Source organism: Neofelis nebulosa, chromosome 1, assembly GCF_028018385.1.
Source record: "Neofelis nebulosa isolate mNeoNeb1 chromosome 1, mNeoNeb1.pri, whole genome shotgun sequence".
Lineage (NCBI taxonomy): Eukaryota > Metazoa > Chordata > Mammalia > Carnivora > Felidae > Neofelis > Neofelis nebulosa.
The window spans coordinates 43,607,993-43,624,376 of NC_080782.1; the positions used below are offsets into that span (position 1 = coordinate 43,607,993).

At 54.5% G+C, this 16,384-nt stretch overlaps 1 protein-coding gene across 4 annotated transcripts in view; it reads left to right on the forward strand.

Moving 5' to 3' along the window:
- SYNPO (synaptopodin) overlaps window positions 1–16,384 on the forward strand; it is a 68,472-nt gene that overhangs the window by 38,475 nt on the left and 13,613 nt on the right. Inside the window, exon 1 of one of the 4 annotated variants that reach the window (XM_058720249.1) lies at window positions 13,955–14,119. The exons of the other annotated variants lie outside the window; for them this stretch is intronic. The gene's annotated coding sequence lies outside the window, so the exon portion shown is untranslated. Of the gene's footprint in view, window positions 1–13,954; window positions 14,120–16,384 lie in introns of those variants that run through there. 4 annotated transcript variants of the gene reach the window in all.

A 16,384-nucleotide genomic window follows, 5' to 3' on the forward strand; every position in this document is an offset into this window, starting at 1 on the left:
CAACTTGCTGTGTGATCTGGAGGCGAGTCCCTGTCCTCTCTGCGGTGAGAGGGTGGGCAGAGTGACCCCTGAGGGGACAGCTGCATTAGAGACAGCGGTGACCCTGCTGGGTGGAGGGGCGGTCAGAGGGTGCCTCACCCCTGTCATGTTGCAGGGTGTAGGGTGAGGCTAGACACTGATCAGAGGGACTAGGGTATGCTGGGGTCAGGGACTGGAAGTCGTGCTGGTGCCCACCAGCCTGTCACCAACCCCAGGTCTGCCCCCATCCTGTGCTGGGGGACAGAGCCACAAACCAACCACCATATTACCTCAAGCAGTGGGATGGGACTTCTCAAGGGAGTTCGAAAATGCCTTTTGGAGTGGGGTCCCCTGCCTCTGTCTCTATATGAGATCTTGGTTTGGTTCTTCCTCCTCTCTGGTCCTCAGTTTCCCCATCTGTACAAGGGGAACGGACTAGAATCACTCTATTTTGATATTCAGAGAACTTCCAAAAGGCAAGTGTTTTGCTGCTGTGCTAACCTGGCTCCCACTGTTTTCAGGGTGGCCTGCAGGGTGGCTAGACACCCCCCCCCCGCCTCCCCAAATTAAGCTGGCACCTAAATTAAGCTGTGATTGGAATCAGCTTTAATGGTTAAAATAAGGCCTTTAGCCCCTTCCCTCTCTTGTTAGCTATTGCCCTTCCCCTAAGGTGAAAAAAAGAAAAAAATACTGTGGCATTCAGGTGCCTGCGGCTCAACTGAGCCCTAGCGTCTTGGGTCAGCACTTGATCTAATCTCCCCATTCTAGAGTTGGAGGGACTGAGGCTGCGGAGGGGATGAGATCTGCCCAGGGTAGTTCTGTGAGTAGAAGGCAGCAGAGCCCCCTTTTCTTGGGACAGAGCAGCTCCTTGATAGGGGAGGGGCGAGGGGCAGAGGAGCATCTGGAAAAATGAGAGGAGTGCAGGAGGAAACTTTTCTATATGTCCTTGTCACCCCGTGCCTTGTGTCCGTGGTTGACACTTGTCACCCTGAGCCTACTTTCAGCTCTGGGAGGTGGACTGGGCCTGGGTCAGCACACTCCCTCCACCTGCCAGCGCTGCCATCCCAGGGAGCTGTATACACCTGCAGGTCCAGGGGCCTGGCCTGGGAGGCACCTTTTCCTTCAGGGCAGCTCCCAGGCTTCCAGACATGAGCTCATCAGAGCTGTTGATGCCAGGAAGGGAGGGACCAAGGGGGAAGCAGGCAGGGCTGCCTAGCTGGGGGAACTGCAGGCCCCCAGGGAAGTGGACGGGTGGAGGATTTGCAGGCTCTGTCCCCCATTGTCATGTGGAGGCAGTGACTAGATAGGCCAGCAGAGGGTCAACTGGGGTGGGGGTGGGGATGGCCAAGTGCCCTGGGCTGCAGTGCAGGGACCTGGGTGTTAAGCTGATCTCTGCTGCTCGCTTGCTGGCTGTGTGACCTTGCGTGAATCCCTTGCTCTTTATGGAGACCTCAGTGTCCCTGGATAGCAATGAGATGGGGTGGGTTCTTAGGCACCAGGGTTACAATAGTGAACAAGGCAGGTCCCTGCCCTCAAGGAGCTTGCATTTTAACTGGGGAGATAGACAAGAAAAAGAACAGCAAAGAAATAAATAAGGTATTTTCAGGTAGATAAAAGTGGTGTGTGTATACATATATATATATAATTTTTATTTATTTATTTTAACCCATCCTGCTAAGATAGAGAACAGTTGGAGGGGCTACTTTGTGTTGGTGGCTAGGGAAGGCCTCCCTCACTCCATTGGAGTAGAGACCTGAGTATTATTTGAAGGAGTGGTCATGGCTGGCTTCATGGAGGAGGTACCTCCAAAACTTGGATCTAGAGATACGGGAGGGATTTGGTTGGAAGGAAGGGTATGTCAAAGGACAGTAAATGGTTTATATGAGGAGCTGGGGTGGAGATGGGGTGGCCATTGGCTCTAGGTTATGAAAATGCCTTCATCCCTCACGGCTTCAGGCTGCAGACCCAAAGGAGCCATAGGCCTGTGCTCTGGTCAGAGGAGTGGCTGGGCTCTGCTGAGTTAGGCCTGTGTATGTGTGAGCTCATAGTCCTTTGTGAACTGTCCCTAGATACTGGGGCTCAATCGCTACCCAGTGTGGCCAGAGGGGGGAATCAATGTGGGGACGGCCTCCAGGCCCTGTAATTCCAGAGGCTTACAAAAGCCCTCTCTCTCCAGAATGAAATCTTTACCAACTGGCCACTGCCTGAAATTCCTGCCTCCTAGCTTCATCTTTTCCACTTGGTGAGGCAGTGTCTTATAGGACTATGACTCCCCTCCCTTACCCTCCCCTGTCCAGCTTCCCAGGGCTGCGGCAGGTGAAACAAAGTTCAGTCTACTCCTATGTGACCTGCTTCCTGCATGGCTGATACACAGATACGGTGGCTAGACCCCTGGGTTCCCCTCCCGACTGGCTGGGAGGTCTTAACCCTATTATATAACCTCTCTGGCTTTTGTTTCCACATCGGTAAATAGAAAAAATAATAAGCCCTGTCTTTACTGTTTTGAAATTAAATGATGGTAAATGCTTTAAAAAAAAAAAAAGATGGGGCGCCTGGGTGGCGCAGTCGGTTGAGCGTCCGACTTCAGCCAGGTCACGATCTCGTGGTCCGTGAGTTTGAGCCCCGCGTCAGGCTCTGGGCTGATGGCTCGGAGCCTGGAGCCTGTTTCCGATTCTGTGTCTCCCTCTCTCTCTGCCCCTCCCCCGTTCATGCTCTGTCTCTCTCTGTCCCAAAAATAAATTAAAAAAAAAAAAAAAAGATAAGTATTACTTATTAAATAGTATGGTCATGTTTTGATCTCTGTTAAACTAGCAAGCCTTTGAGGAGACAGACTCTAGCTCAAGACTCACATCTCAGTATAAATTTTTGATGTTTGGCCAGGAACAGGTTTTGATGGCAGGAGGACAGGCACAGCACAGTGGAAAAGGGCCTGGACCGCACTTCAGGAACAAATACTTGAACCTCCAGTCTTAGCTGACTGGCTGGTGGTCTTGGACAAATCACTTATTTCCTCTGGGGCTCAGGCTTGGGTTCTGAACTGCTTTGAAATGGGGTAGGAAGGATGCGAGGGGATCATGGGGGTGAAAGAGCTCAGCAGACACCGAAAACATGGGGCCAACAGGAGGAACTGGGAAGGGGCAGGCTGGATGAGCCTCACAGACAGGAGAGTAAGCTGACTTGAGACTCTTATGCTTAATCTTCTGGAATAAAATCTCTTGGAGACTAAGAATGTTCGACAGATAAAAACCAAAGTTCTTGAAAACTGGTTACTATTTATGGTTACTTACTATGTGCCAAGGACATTCTAAGTTCCTTACATGTCAACAACTCCATGAAGTAAATACTATTATTATCAACATTTTACAGATGGGAAACTAAGGCACAGAGAGGGTAAGTGGGCTTCCCAAGGTCACACAGCTGGTGAGTGGCCAGATTCAAACCCAGGCAGTGTGGCTCCAAATCCTGGGAACTTAACTTCTGCACAACACAATCTTTCCTGTTTTAGATGGAGTGCCAGAGGCTCAGAGAGGCCAGGCCACCTGCTTAAGAACACACAGGATTCCTCTTTGATCTTCCTCATCTCTGTCCCTCAGGTTCTGGAAGGAGGAACCTGAGGTCTAGGGTCTGGGGTTCTGAGGTTGGCCCTTGAGCCAGCTGAGCCTCTGTTCTCCCCACCTGCCCTCCTCCCCTGGGAGTAGGTCAGGGAGGATCAAGTGTACCCTGGGAGGGCTGTGGGCACGGAGGCTCTGCCAGAACCTGACGAATGGGCATCATCAGTGTCATGGAGCTCGAGTGAATCCCAAGAGCTTGCGTTGTAGTGAACTCCTGCAGAGTCTGGCATGCCTCCCATCACTATACAGATGGGGGAAACTGAGGTCAGACAATCCAGGGACCAGCCAGAGGTCACACGAGTAGGAGGTACTCTTCCTCCCGAGCCCTGCTGTCCTGCCTTCTGGGATGCTTAGTACTTGTGGGCTCCAAGAGGAGATGGGACTTGGGGACCTTCCCACTGATCCCCAAGGTGGCTCAGCCAGGACACAATTCCTGATATGGGGCCCTTTGGGAGGGCACATGGAGTTGGGGGGTGGGGAGGGTGCCGATTAAAAAATAGACTGTCACGCGCATGGGGAACAAGCATGCCACCACCCAGCCTGTGCCAGTTGGCTCCCCCATGCCCAGCTGCCAGGCCCCACTCAGGGCTCCCGCTGGGGGCTCCGCCCACCCCACCCTGGCTCTGGGCCTGAGGCTGAATGCTCACCCTCCTCCACCCCTGCCCAGCCTCCAGGCAGATGGTGCTCTCACTGAGCCTGGGTGGGCTTGAAGCTTAGCTGTTGGCTTTAAGCTGTGCCTGTGGGGTCTGGTGTCACCACGCACTGGCTGTGTGGCCTTGAGTGGGGCTCTTTCCCTCTCTGGGCCTCAAACACAGACAGAGTAATGCCACCAGTTAAAGCTCTTTATAGCTTCCAAAGCCTTTGCCAGATGCCATCGCCCATTTAGACCCAAAAAGAGCGCTAGAGAGAGACCCACCGGCCTCGGAGAGTGATATGACCTGTGAGGCCCCCTCAGCTGGAGAGTGGCAGAGCACAGGACTAGAGGCAGATGATCTTGCCAACCCCAGTCCTGTACAATTTCTTCAGGGTGAGCAGGGCCAGAAACCACGGAGGTGGGAGGCTTTGCAGTAGTGACGTGAGCAGTGTTTTCATCCATTTATTCCCTCATCCCGTCAACAAATGTTTATTGAGCCCCAGCCGTGGCCTACACACAGAGGCAGGGATTGCGCAGAGCAATGACAGCCAAGGTCCCTGCCCTCAGGGCTGCTAACCACCATCAGTCAGGGCAGACTGACGCTTCAAAGATACAATGGAATTACAGATGTAATGAGAGTTTGGAGGACAGGCAGAGGAATGCAGTCTCCCAGGGCGGGCAGCCCTCCCTGAGACCCGTAAACAGACCTGAAGGATAAGTGTGGCCAGAAAGGGACAACAGAGAGGGTAAGGACGAAAGGGCTCTAGGCAGAAGCAGCAGCCACTGCCAAAGCCCTGGGGTGAGGAAGTGCTTGGGCCCTGTCTGAGCACTTGAAGGAGGGCCAGCACGCCGCCCTGAGTGTATGGCGGGGAGGCAATGGGGGGGAGAGGAGGAGCGCTGCTGAGGCATGTGGGTGCAGGGGCAGCAGGGCTGGTCATGCAGGGCCTGGAGCCTGCCAAGGGGTCCGAGGCCCATCCTGGGAAGGAGGAGCGGTTCCCAGTGCTGGTCTGGGAGGCTGGTCGTGCCTTCTGTCTTCTTTCCCGTGGGTCTGCACCCTGGCAGAGCCGCCCTGGGGGCCTTCAGCACTCCGCCAGCTGCTTTACCCAACACCTGAACGCACAGTGCTCATCAGGCCAGCTCATCCTCTCAGTTTAATGGCTGCCTGATGCATCGTGCCTTCCACGAGGTTCTGGTGGCCCATCAGGGCCCAGATGCAGGTTGCTGAGAGCAGGGTCTTAGCTACTCACTCCAGCTGAGTGCCTCTGTTCAGGATAATTCTTGTTTCCTTTTACTCCTGTGGGAGCCCGTGGACCCAAGGAGGTCTGGCTCGTGGCTGAATGGAGGCCTGCCCCTGGACTGCCTGTCACTGCTGTCTGTCCCCTGCCCCACACCAAGCATCACCTTCCAACCCCAAAGCCCCTCAGGGCCAAACCCTAGGAGTCAGGTGGCCTGTGTTCTGAGCCCAGCTCTGCTGTATGCTCTCGGGCACATCCCTGCTGCTCTCTGGGCCTCAGCTTCTCCGTCTGCATCATAGGGAAATACTCTAGTTTTCTGTGCTCGAGGTACAGCCCATGGATGCAATATCAGCACCACTCGGAAGCTTCTTAGAAATGCAGACTCTCAGGCCTCACTCTAGACCTCCTGAATCTGAATCTGCATTTGAACCACATCCCTGAGCAATTATATTAAATGTATATTAAAGTTTGAGAGGCACTGTTCTAGGTCAGTCACTTTTAAACTTAAAAAAATTTTTTTAATTAGGGGCGCTCGGGTGGCTCAGTCAGTTAAGTGTCCGACTTTGGCTCAGGTCGTGATCTCATGCATGGTCTGTGATTTCAAGCCCCGTGTTGGGCTCGGTGCTGACAGCTCAGGGCCTGGAGCCTGCTTCAGATTCTGTGTCTCCCTCTCTTTCTGACCCTCCCCTGCTCGTGCTCTGTCTCTCTCTCTCTCTCTCTCAAAAATAGATAAAAGTTAAAAATTTTTTTTAATTTTTTTTAAATTAAAAGTTATAGAATCTTCTTTTCTCTCTGAAGTTTTACATAGGAAACCACCCATAAGAAAGGAACCACCCACTCTATATTTATTCACATGAATAGGGAGGGGAGGAGTGTGGAGGGGTGGTTGAGGCCTGGGTGTATTAGGATGGGCATCAGAAGGGAGGAGGAAAAGAGACCAGGAAGAGGGTGGGGGTGGTGCTTGTTCCTTGTCCCTGGAGAGCCCCTGACCAGGTGCCTCTAAGAGCCTTTTCCACTCTTACCTCCAGGGTCCTTTGTCTTATGAATTTGGGAAGGTGGGCTTGGAAGGAGGGCACTTGACCATCCACAGCCTAGTGACGTCTTTCCCTGCTCGTCCCCATCTTGGTGTCCTGTTCTCTTCCCTGTGGAATTCCTGAAAGGGTAGCTGCTGCTATTCTTAGCATGACAGGGTAGTGAGGAGAGAACATGCTAGTGCATTATTTATGCCTCTGAGTCAACAGGATTACATTCAGGGCTCCAAGAACACCGCCCTCCCCGGATGCCGCTTGTTGTCACTGCCTTGGCAGAAGGGGGGGCACTTCCCATGACCCATAACCCATCCCTTCTGTCCCTGACCATTCCTGCTCAGTGCCTTCAGCCTCCAGGCTGGGAGATGGGTCAGGAAATAGAATGGTAAGCTGGGACGAGGACTGAGTTGCTTTGGAGATATCATCTCTACATTCATTCAGCACGTATTTACTGAGCACGTATTACACGCAGTAGCTGCGGGCACCCTGGCCAATGAGGCAGAGTCTCTGCCTCCGGCAACTCACACTTTAGCCTATGAGTTAATGGTGCTGTGTCATCACAGGAGCCTCTGTGCCAGGCCTGAAACCGGGTGCTTAGCACATAGGAGACCTAGCCCTCACACTCACCCTGCAGGGTAGGAATTAGGAGACCCCTTTACAAAGGAGGAGACTGGGCACAGCATTTATAAGACTTGCTCAAAGTAGTGATCTGCTCAACTGGGGTTTGAACTCAGGCTGACAGGAAGAGAAAGGACCACACCAGGTCAAATGGTAGCATGTAACGTTACGGCTTTGGAAAGCCACTGCCCTGCCCAGTGAGAGCAACACTATGGCTAGTTAAGGAACTCAACTATCTGAGGCTGTCCTGTTCTCAGTGAGCCGTGAGAAGTCATGTGTGTCCAGAGTTTTCGTAAACCTGCAGCGGAAGGACAGGTGCATTGTGGGCCGGACATCAGAACCATCGGGGATGAGGGATAAGGCCCCAGGGTGGCTGGCACATCTCATGAGACTGAGCCAAGGTCTGTGTCTGGGAGCTGAAGACCTGGATTCTGGGAGATCCTGGCCAGGCCCCTTGGTCTCTCTCTGCCTCAGGTGCCTAATCTATAAAATAGTGTAACAATTCCTGCTCTGCCTCTGTCTCTAATGGATGCAAAGGTGCTGGAAGAACTTTAAAAGGGTGCGTGTTCAAGGGATGGCGTATGATTCCATAAATAAATATATTTTCTTAAGTGCATTTTTTGTTGACATTATGGGGTCTTGCTAGGTACCCAACTGTGTTCCAAGCATTTCCCCATATGTCAATTCACTTCCATAAACATGTTTATAAAATCACAGGCCCAGTGGGTCCCCAACATGTCTTGCTTCAGAACCCCTCAGGGGGACTGTTAATGTGGATAATCTGTGGTCTGGGTCTGGGGTGGAGCCCAGGAATGTGCATTTGAGATACACCTCCCGAGGGATCCTATACCACCTACAGGCTTCTGATCTGGGCCAGAGAGGAGATGTGCTCGAGGCCTCATGATGGGTTGGAGACCAGACTGAAACTGAAAGCCAGACCTCCGGCTCCCAGTCTGGCCCTTTCTTCCTACTCTTCAGCTGCCCCTCCCTGCCGCCCCAAGCAACCTCAAAGGATGAAGCCAGGGACCAGGATTGTGACAGGCAATGGTGCTGGAAGCAGCTGGTGGCATTTACAGTGCTCCCCGAGGCATTTTACATGGCTTGTCCATTTAATTGCAGTATGGGGAGAAAGGGCGACATTCTTCGGAGTGACAAAATCCACTGGCACATTTGAGTATCAGGTGGTAGATTTTAATGTACCCCTAGAAAGAGGAAACCATGGCCGAGTTGCAGAGAGCCCGGAGAAGAGAATGTGACCCACCAGCAGTGCACTTCACATTCTACAGCAGCACGTGCCCTCTGGGCAGGGGTTGTCTGAGAGCTCAGTCACCTGGAGACCGGGCGGGCTGGTGGGAGAGAAACGCATGGGCCCTCCCACGAGGCGTATGCCTGCTGCGTGTGGATCCGTGCCAGCCTGCCACCTGAGGACCTGTGTCTCTCACCCGCATGACTGCAAGTGCTTGCAGGTCATGGGCAGGTTCTGCCCGCCCTGTGTGTGGGTGTGCAGGCGAGCCTGCGCACACTTTCCCCCCTGTAGTGCAGGTGTGAAGCAAGCAGGAGGAGGTACGGCTGCAGTCTAGGCTCTGGCCAGCATGAAGAAGCTATTGAGAATGCGTGCGTTGCAGGGTGTGCGTGCCCGTGTGTGCACAAATGGCTGCAATGCAGGGGCATCTCTAAGACCCTGAAGGGCGGCGGTAGAAGGGCCATTAGAGAGCTTGGTTTCTCCATCCGTGCCCCACCTCCCCATTAGGTGCACCGTCCTCAAGCCTGCCAGGTGCGAGCCTGCCTCGGGACCTTAACACCAGCTGTTGCCTCTGCCTGCTCTCTCTTCCTAGACAGGCACGTGCCTCACTCCCTCACCTTCTTCTCTTCTTTATTCAGGCGTGACTTCTCAGTGACTTCCGTCACTCTATTTACCTTTGCAGACCACTCCCCACCCCATGCAATCGGCTGATGTCTTATCCCTGCTTTATTTCTTTCCATAACATTTACCTTCTGACTTACTTGTATAGTTACTCATATATTTATTATCTTGCTCCCCTACCAGAATGCAAACAGGGATCTCTGTTACTCTTCCTGGCTGTGAACAGTGCCTGGCCCTTAGTTGGTGTGCAGTAAATATCTGTTGAATGAATGAGTCCATGCACCACCTATGCTTATTTCCTTTAAATTGTCTAGCTTTCATTACTGAAATATCTACTTTTACCTCTCCCTAAGCAGTAATATGCCTTTCACAGGGCTGACGTGTTCATTATACCCCTCTGCCAATACACATGTGAAATTTACATAACTCTTAAGATTTCAGATTATCAGGGTACCGTTTAGATCCTTTTGCTGCCACTGGAGGTATAGGGGCACCGTTCTCTAGGAATCACTGCTCCAGCGCAGTCCCTTCTTGGAACACACAGACAAACTGAAGCCCAAAGAAGGTCAGGAACTAGTCCAGCATCTCACCCAAATTGTGACAGGACAGATACCAAACCTCCTGGCCTCTAGTCTTCTGGACTAGACTTGCCTCTAAACTGCCTTTGTAGTTTGAGGGACGAGGGGAGGGCAGCGCTGGGTGATCTAGCCTCTCCTCTGGCAGCAGAATCCTCCTGCTGGAGGGGAGCCAGACCGGCCTAGTAATTGGTGAATGGCATAGGGGGCATGGCAGGGTCAGCAGCCTCCAGCACACCCAGGGCCACAGTGCCCTCCAGGCTGTGGGGCTGTGCACGGAGAGGTGGGAGCAGCCTTGGCTGCACCTTCCCTTGTAGGACTCTTAGATCTGGGGCCACTCCAGGGCGGCCTGGACACTTACATCTAGCAAGAGGCAAACGTGGGCTTCAAACCTGGTTCTCTCTGCCACAGCACATTAGCTAGAGATTGACGCTGGGGTGCCCTTGCAGACAGGATGCTGGGGGAGGAGGGGGTGTGAGGGTGAGGGCAAGTTGGGCTGTGTCTGACTGCGAGCAGAATAGCAAGACCAGACCCAGAGAGGGCTGGAGAAGGGAGGACAAGAGAGAGACAGACAGACAGAACAGAGCCTGAGCCCAGCAGAGTCATGCACAGGTGGATTTGTGCAAAAGGCTGACGTTAAATCCCCCTCAGGTGTGCACGGTAGTTTCTATTGTAGGAATCACACTGCTGTAGCTCATGTACTCAGCAGCGACTCTGCAAAGCAGATCTCATCATCCCTGTTTTCCTGATGAGGAAGCTGCGACCCAGAGAGGTGAGGTGACTTACTAAAAGTAGCCTGCCAGCGGTACGGGACGCCTTGCCGCACAGGGCGTGGGAGGCGCACAGGCCGCACCTCTGGCTGGACTTGGTAGAGGAGGGCTTTCTGGGAAGGGCAGGCAGGCTGAACGGATGTGGGAGTGAGAGGCAGGAGCCGAGGCCTCACAGCACTCGCTGGCCAAATAACCTTGGCGATTCCCCAAAACCTTTCTGAGCCTGTTTCCTCATCTGTCAAATGGGTTCAACCGCACCCCCAGGCCACAGCTTGCAGAGAGAAAAGAAAACAACATAACAACGTAAGGATGATATTAAAACTGAATACCTGGAACATAAGAAGTGCCCAGTAGACAGCAGCCTGAGTGGTAAAAGCCAGGGGAGCCCTGTCCTGACAAGCTTGCCCTCAGCTGTCACCTGCCCTGACCCAGGGATTCCCAGGGCCTTCTTTGGCAAGTGTGAGCGAGCCTGGGACCCGAGAGCGTTGGCAGCAGCCCAGTGAGCCGCCAGGGGAGGCGGATGAGCACGCCTCTGGGGACCGGCAGCCTCCGGGGGACAGGTAGACAGGAGACGGATAGGCGGCCTCCAGGGGACAGGCAGCGGTCCCCCGAGGCTGGGGAGCTCTGTGGGGCGCTCCGGCTCCTTTCTGTTTACCCTGCTCTGTGTCTCCACCACTGAGCCCTGCCGTCATTATCATTCCTCCTGCGTTCCTTCTCCCGGGCTATTTATTTTTCTGTGAGGAAGGAATGTGGGGAATTTACCACAGGGTGCTGGCCTTCACTTTCGCTGCAGCGGCCTCTTCTGTAAGAGGGAAGCGGCCCAGACAGATGGCTGAGGACTCGGAGGCGGAGAAGGGTCCCCAGCCGATTACGAGGCCCCGGCGGAGGGCGGTTATGTAACCCACCCGGAGGCCCCCCGGGCAAGTGGCGCGGTGCCTCCCGTCCCGGGCATGTGCCCTGTAATATACACAGTTCCGAGGAACTCCCCTGGGACCATCCCTCTTCCTTTCCATCTGGTCTTGACTTGGGGTAGGGGTGGTGGAGGGGCATGGGGTGGGGGTGGCGTTGAGCCTTCTAGCCTCTGCTGGGCTGGCCCGTTGCTTGGAATGCCCCCACAGCTCCATCTTTCAAGATGGAGGGCATATGCCACCTCCTCCGGGAAGCCTTCCCGGATTCCTTCATCCTAATTAATCTCTCTTCTAGGTTCTGTGTTCTCTTAGCACTTAATGGAATATTGTGCTCTTAGGTCTAACGCTGTGATTTGAGGTTTCATCTCCTTCTTTGCCCCCAGAGGTGTGGCTCCCTCCCTTCTTCCTTCTCTCCTCTCTTCTTCCAGGATCCAAAAGGTCTTCCAGGATCTTCTAGATCTATGATCTAGAGTCTAGATGAATCTGAGATCTAGAGGCTGTCTCCCCGGATGAATGGTGGGGCAAACTGGGAAGGTGATTTGGGCTGTGGGAGGGATCATCCTTCAGTCACTTATTTCCTCAGCACTTACTGAACCCCTCCCAAGCGGCAGCCTCTGCTGAGCCTGGGGGCCTCCAGACAGGATGGAGGCCTCTCCAGCCCCGGCTTGCTACAGGGCCAAGAGAAAGGGCTGCATCTCGATGCAAGACCCAGCGTGCTAGGCCCTGGGCTGGGTGCTGGAGACCCAGAGATGGCCTAGGCCCACCACACCCCTGGCAGAGGCAATTTAGGGGAAACCATCTCCATCCACCCCCGCCCCTAGCTCACTACCTTTTGTTTCCTGGAGTAAACATTTTCTCTGGAAGGACAGGGTGTGGCAGTCCTTTCTGTACTCCTAAGGCTCCCAGGGCCAGGATGATGGAGGCCGAGGCCGGGCAGGCCTGGCTTACCAGGGCAGGCCTGGCTTACCAGGCCTGGACTGGGAGGTGGGAGCCTGAGTCTGAGCTTGGTTCTCTGTGAACCAGTCCCTTCCAGTTTGCTGTGCACCTGGGGCTGAACCTGACTCTGGGTCACCATTTCTGAGTCCCTAAAACTCGAATTGTAGATGAGTGTTTAGTCCAGTGGAGCAGGCAGGAGAGAAGTGGTGGCTCCCAGTCCTCGGCAGAGGACCCCACAGCAGAAGTCCAGCAATGAGCAGTGCCCGTAGCCTAAGGGGATAGCTGCCAGCTGAGGCCCATGCCCACTTGAGAGCCCTCTTCTTAGGTTCCCCTCCAACCCAGCCACCAGCCCTGCCTGATCCCAGCCCATTTCCAACAGGGAGATACCAGGAGTTGGGCCGGGCCTGCTTCCCTCTGGGCCTGGGGTCCTGAGCTTTCTCAACCTATTGCTTCTTCTGACCCCCTTCTGCTCTGAGGCCCCTGGGCCAGCTTGAGCAGAGGTGGAGCACTGATCTAGGAGTCTGGATGGATTGGTGAGGGCTTCCTGGAGGAAGTGGCAGCAGGGCTGGGCCTGGAACCGTGGGTGGGGGAAATGAGTGTGCTTTGTAGGCAGAGCTCTTCACAAGGAGGGGCCCGGGCTTGGAATCAGACTCCCAGCTCCAACTCAGCTCTGCCTGCCCCTTGCTGGCTGGGAGACCGGGGGTGAGTTCTCTGATTTTGTGGCTCTCATTTTCCTCAGCAGAGGTTAGGGAGCCTCCCCTCTGAGTTGCTGTGAAGGTTCAACGAGAAAATATATGCTAAACCCTTAGCTCAGCAGCATCTGGTGCTCCTCACACGTTGGCTATTGTCATCCCCATTGACTTTGTCATTATTCTGCCAGCACTCATGGAAAGTACGGGGAACAAGGGGGGAATACAGAAGTGAAGCAGTTGAGGCCCCTGCCCTGCCCCGGAGACTCTTGCAGTCTCAGGAGGTGAGGGGGGCGGGGGGAGATGGGGGGTGGAATAAACCTAGACTGTGATTGCTGCAAAGCAAGACCTTGGGAGGAAGGGGGCAATGTGACCCACGTGGTAGGCCCTGGACTGGGCGCTGGGCCACCCTGTTTGAATTCTGATCGTGCCACTGCCTAGCTGCGCCTCCTTGAACAGGTCACTTCACCCCTCTGAGCCGGTTTCTTCTCTAACACGGGATGAGGGTTGCTGTAAATGAAGCAAGGACCTGGCGTGTGGTGAGCATGCCCTGAAGGGTAATTCTCACTCCTATGAATAATATGCAAAGTGATGAGGTTATTAAGCGGTGCATATAATACATTGGTGGGTCCGGGGAGGCTTTTTGGAGGAAGGGACGGCATTCCAGTTAGGTGGGAAAGCTGGGGCGTGTACAAAGGATGTGAGACAGAGAAGGGTTCCTGTAGAGGGGTCGGCGCAAACCACACAGGGGAGGCAGGAACTCCCAGGGTGGGCATGAGAAGCACGGGCCATTGGATTTTCTCTGGCCGTTGCTGAGGGCACAGATAGCAGGTTAGCAAGCTTTCAGGCAGGCTCTGGTGTCAGGGGCCCTGAATGCCAGGATGAAGACTTGCTGTTTGACCCTCCACATCCTGGGGGGGCAGGAGAGAGAAGTGAGTGAAGCCAGGCAGAGGAAGACGAATCTGGCAGCATGGGGCGGGTAGATTGGCGGAGGAGAGATTGGGGGCGGAGAGGCCATTTAAAAAGCTGTTGCAAAATCGGTTTTCCTGATAAAGAGCTGGGCTGAGTCATCTGTGGAGGAGAGAAGTCACATCCAGCTCCTCCGTTGCCTTCGATGTGGGATTTTCCTCTCTTTGTCAGCGAGGCAATTGGCTGCCTTTCCCGGAGGCTTTGAGAACCGAGGCCGGCTCAGCATCCAGGGGGAAGCTGGGCTGCAGAGAGGACCCAGCTGGAGTGAGTAAGATGAGCACTCGGAGGTGCCTTTGTGGTTTGGGGTGTGTGACTTAGGGCATATGGTATCCCTCTCTGGTCTCAGTTCCCCTCTGGGCATTGAGAGAAGAGGCATGTGAAGACTTCTGCCAGCCTGTCAGTGGCAAGGCTGGAGCTAGGTCTGGGACTCCCATCCCTGTTCTTATGCATCTCCCATGTCCTGGCAGTCCTCCTCACCTTAGTATGAATTATTCTCCTCCTGAGAGGAGGGCTGGCAGTCTGCCAGAATTCAGTCAGGTTGCACTCACTGGGACTTTGGCGTGGATGGAGAACTCCCTAGGGAATGGAGGCTGTGTCATTTCCTCCTTTCAGCCCGGAGGATATGGGGCAGGGGCTGGCAAGGCAGTCAGGCCATTACTCAGGCCCAGTTCATCTTTCTGCCCCCAGCTGAGCCAGAGGTTGTGCAGCCAGCCATTGGTTCCTTCCTGACCCCAGCAGGGGGGCAGTTTACCCAGCCTGTTTACCTGTCCCAGTGCCAAGACTCCCGGGCGTCCACAATGGGCTGCCTCCAGCCAGTCTCTATTCCCACCTCTGGCTCCCTGTCCCACTCCACCCTGCTTGGGGCCTGGATACTCCCATTGACGGCAGCCGTGTGAAGAAGCATTTCCTTGAATTCTCTCCCTGTCCTGACCTTCTGCTCTGGCCTCCCTTCCCTTGCCCCACCTCCTTCCTTCAGATCCTAGGTCCAGACAGGCCTGGTGGTCAGCAGACCAGGCAACTACCTATAGAAGTGACAGGGGTGGGAGAAAGGGCTTATCCCTGCCTGAGCACAACTGGAACTTAGGTCTCCTGACTCCCAACACCATGCTGTTTCCACTCCCCTGGACTTTCATCTCCTAGCAGTCATTTCTACCTTAGTAAGAATGAGTTTTCTCAGCTCTTCTCCTGACAGGCAGAAGGGAGAGGATGCATGGGTTGTTCTAGGCAGCTGAGAGGGGAGAGGGCACTGCTGGGGACATCGATCATGAGATGAGGAAACAGGCGGTTCTGCAGACCGTTATCCAAGAGCACTGGACCCAAAGTCTGGGGCTGAAAGGCGGAACGGTTAAGAAATGAGACTCTGCAACCAGACTTTGAGTTTTGGTTGGAAAGATCCGAGCCCTGCTATTTGCAAGTTGTATGGCTTTCGACAGGTCTCTCTGAGCTCCAGTTTCATCAGCAAATTGGGGAGCATGTTAGTGCTTACCTCTTGGAGTTTGGGGGGAGAACTGAATAGGTAATGTGTGTAAAGTGTGCGGCACGACCCCCCGGGCTATAGTGAGGGCTGCCTGATCGCAGCAGCCACTGTAGCCCTTATTCTGACAGCTGTACTTGGGGCTTCTTGTCCCCCAACACACTTAGGGAGTTACCCCTGTTGGAGCCAGTTCTCCTGACCCCGGGCAGTTCTTCCTTGTATCTACCCTCACTCCTTCCTCTCCTGAAGGCCTGTCTTCAGAGCTCCCGATCCAATGTCCAGGGTAGGTCTTTCAAGGGCCAGCACCCCAACCTGAGAAGAGGGGGTGTATGGCTGGCACAGGAACAGGCTGCAGCCAGGCAGATGGGGGGCTCAGCGAGATACCTGCCCCCTATGGCCCTTGGCTACCTCCTGCTTCTCTAGCACCAGGGAGCGCTGTCTTGCACCTGGCTGGCTGGGGCTTGGCCGGGGGCAACAATTCCTGTGTCTGGGGAATGTTGCATGGACCTGCCTTCCCTGGCGCCCTGCAAGTGGGGGACTCTGGGGTTGGCCCAGCCCCCTTCTCTCAGCGTGGTTTGCGCAGGGTGGCAGAAATCATCTGGATTGCTGGCAGGGTCTTGCCCAAGCCTCCTGCCGGATTCCTTTTCCGTGGAGTCACTGCGGGCTGGGGGTGGGGGTACGGGAGCTTCCTTGGAGGCTGGACTCTCTCACCCCTTGGCCTTTTCTGCTGCCCTCCTCTTGTCCCAGAACAGCAGCGCGGGGCGGGGGAGGTTCCAAGCCCAGCCTGGGGGTCAGCAGACCAGGTCCTGGCCCGAGGCCCACTCTTCTCGAAGCCTCTCGAGAAGCCTCCCAGGCCAGCTTATCCCCAAGGGCCCTTCATGCTCTCACATTTGAGCATTTTCTAAACCCATGGCGGCCTTTAGAACCAGTCTGGGGATAGGATGGAAGCAGAGAAGTAAAAAGAAAAACAGGAAAGTGCAGGGACATTGGGAGGTCTGGATTATTCAAACAATGAAGCACTTACCGTGAGCCTCACACTGTGGGAACCCGTTAGC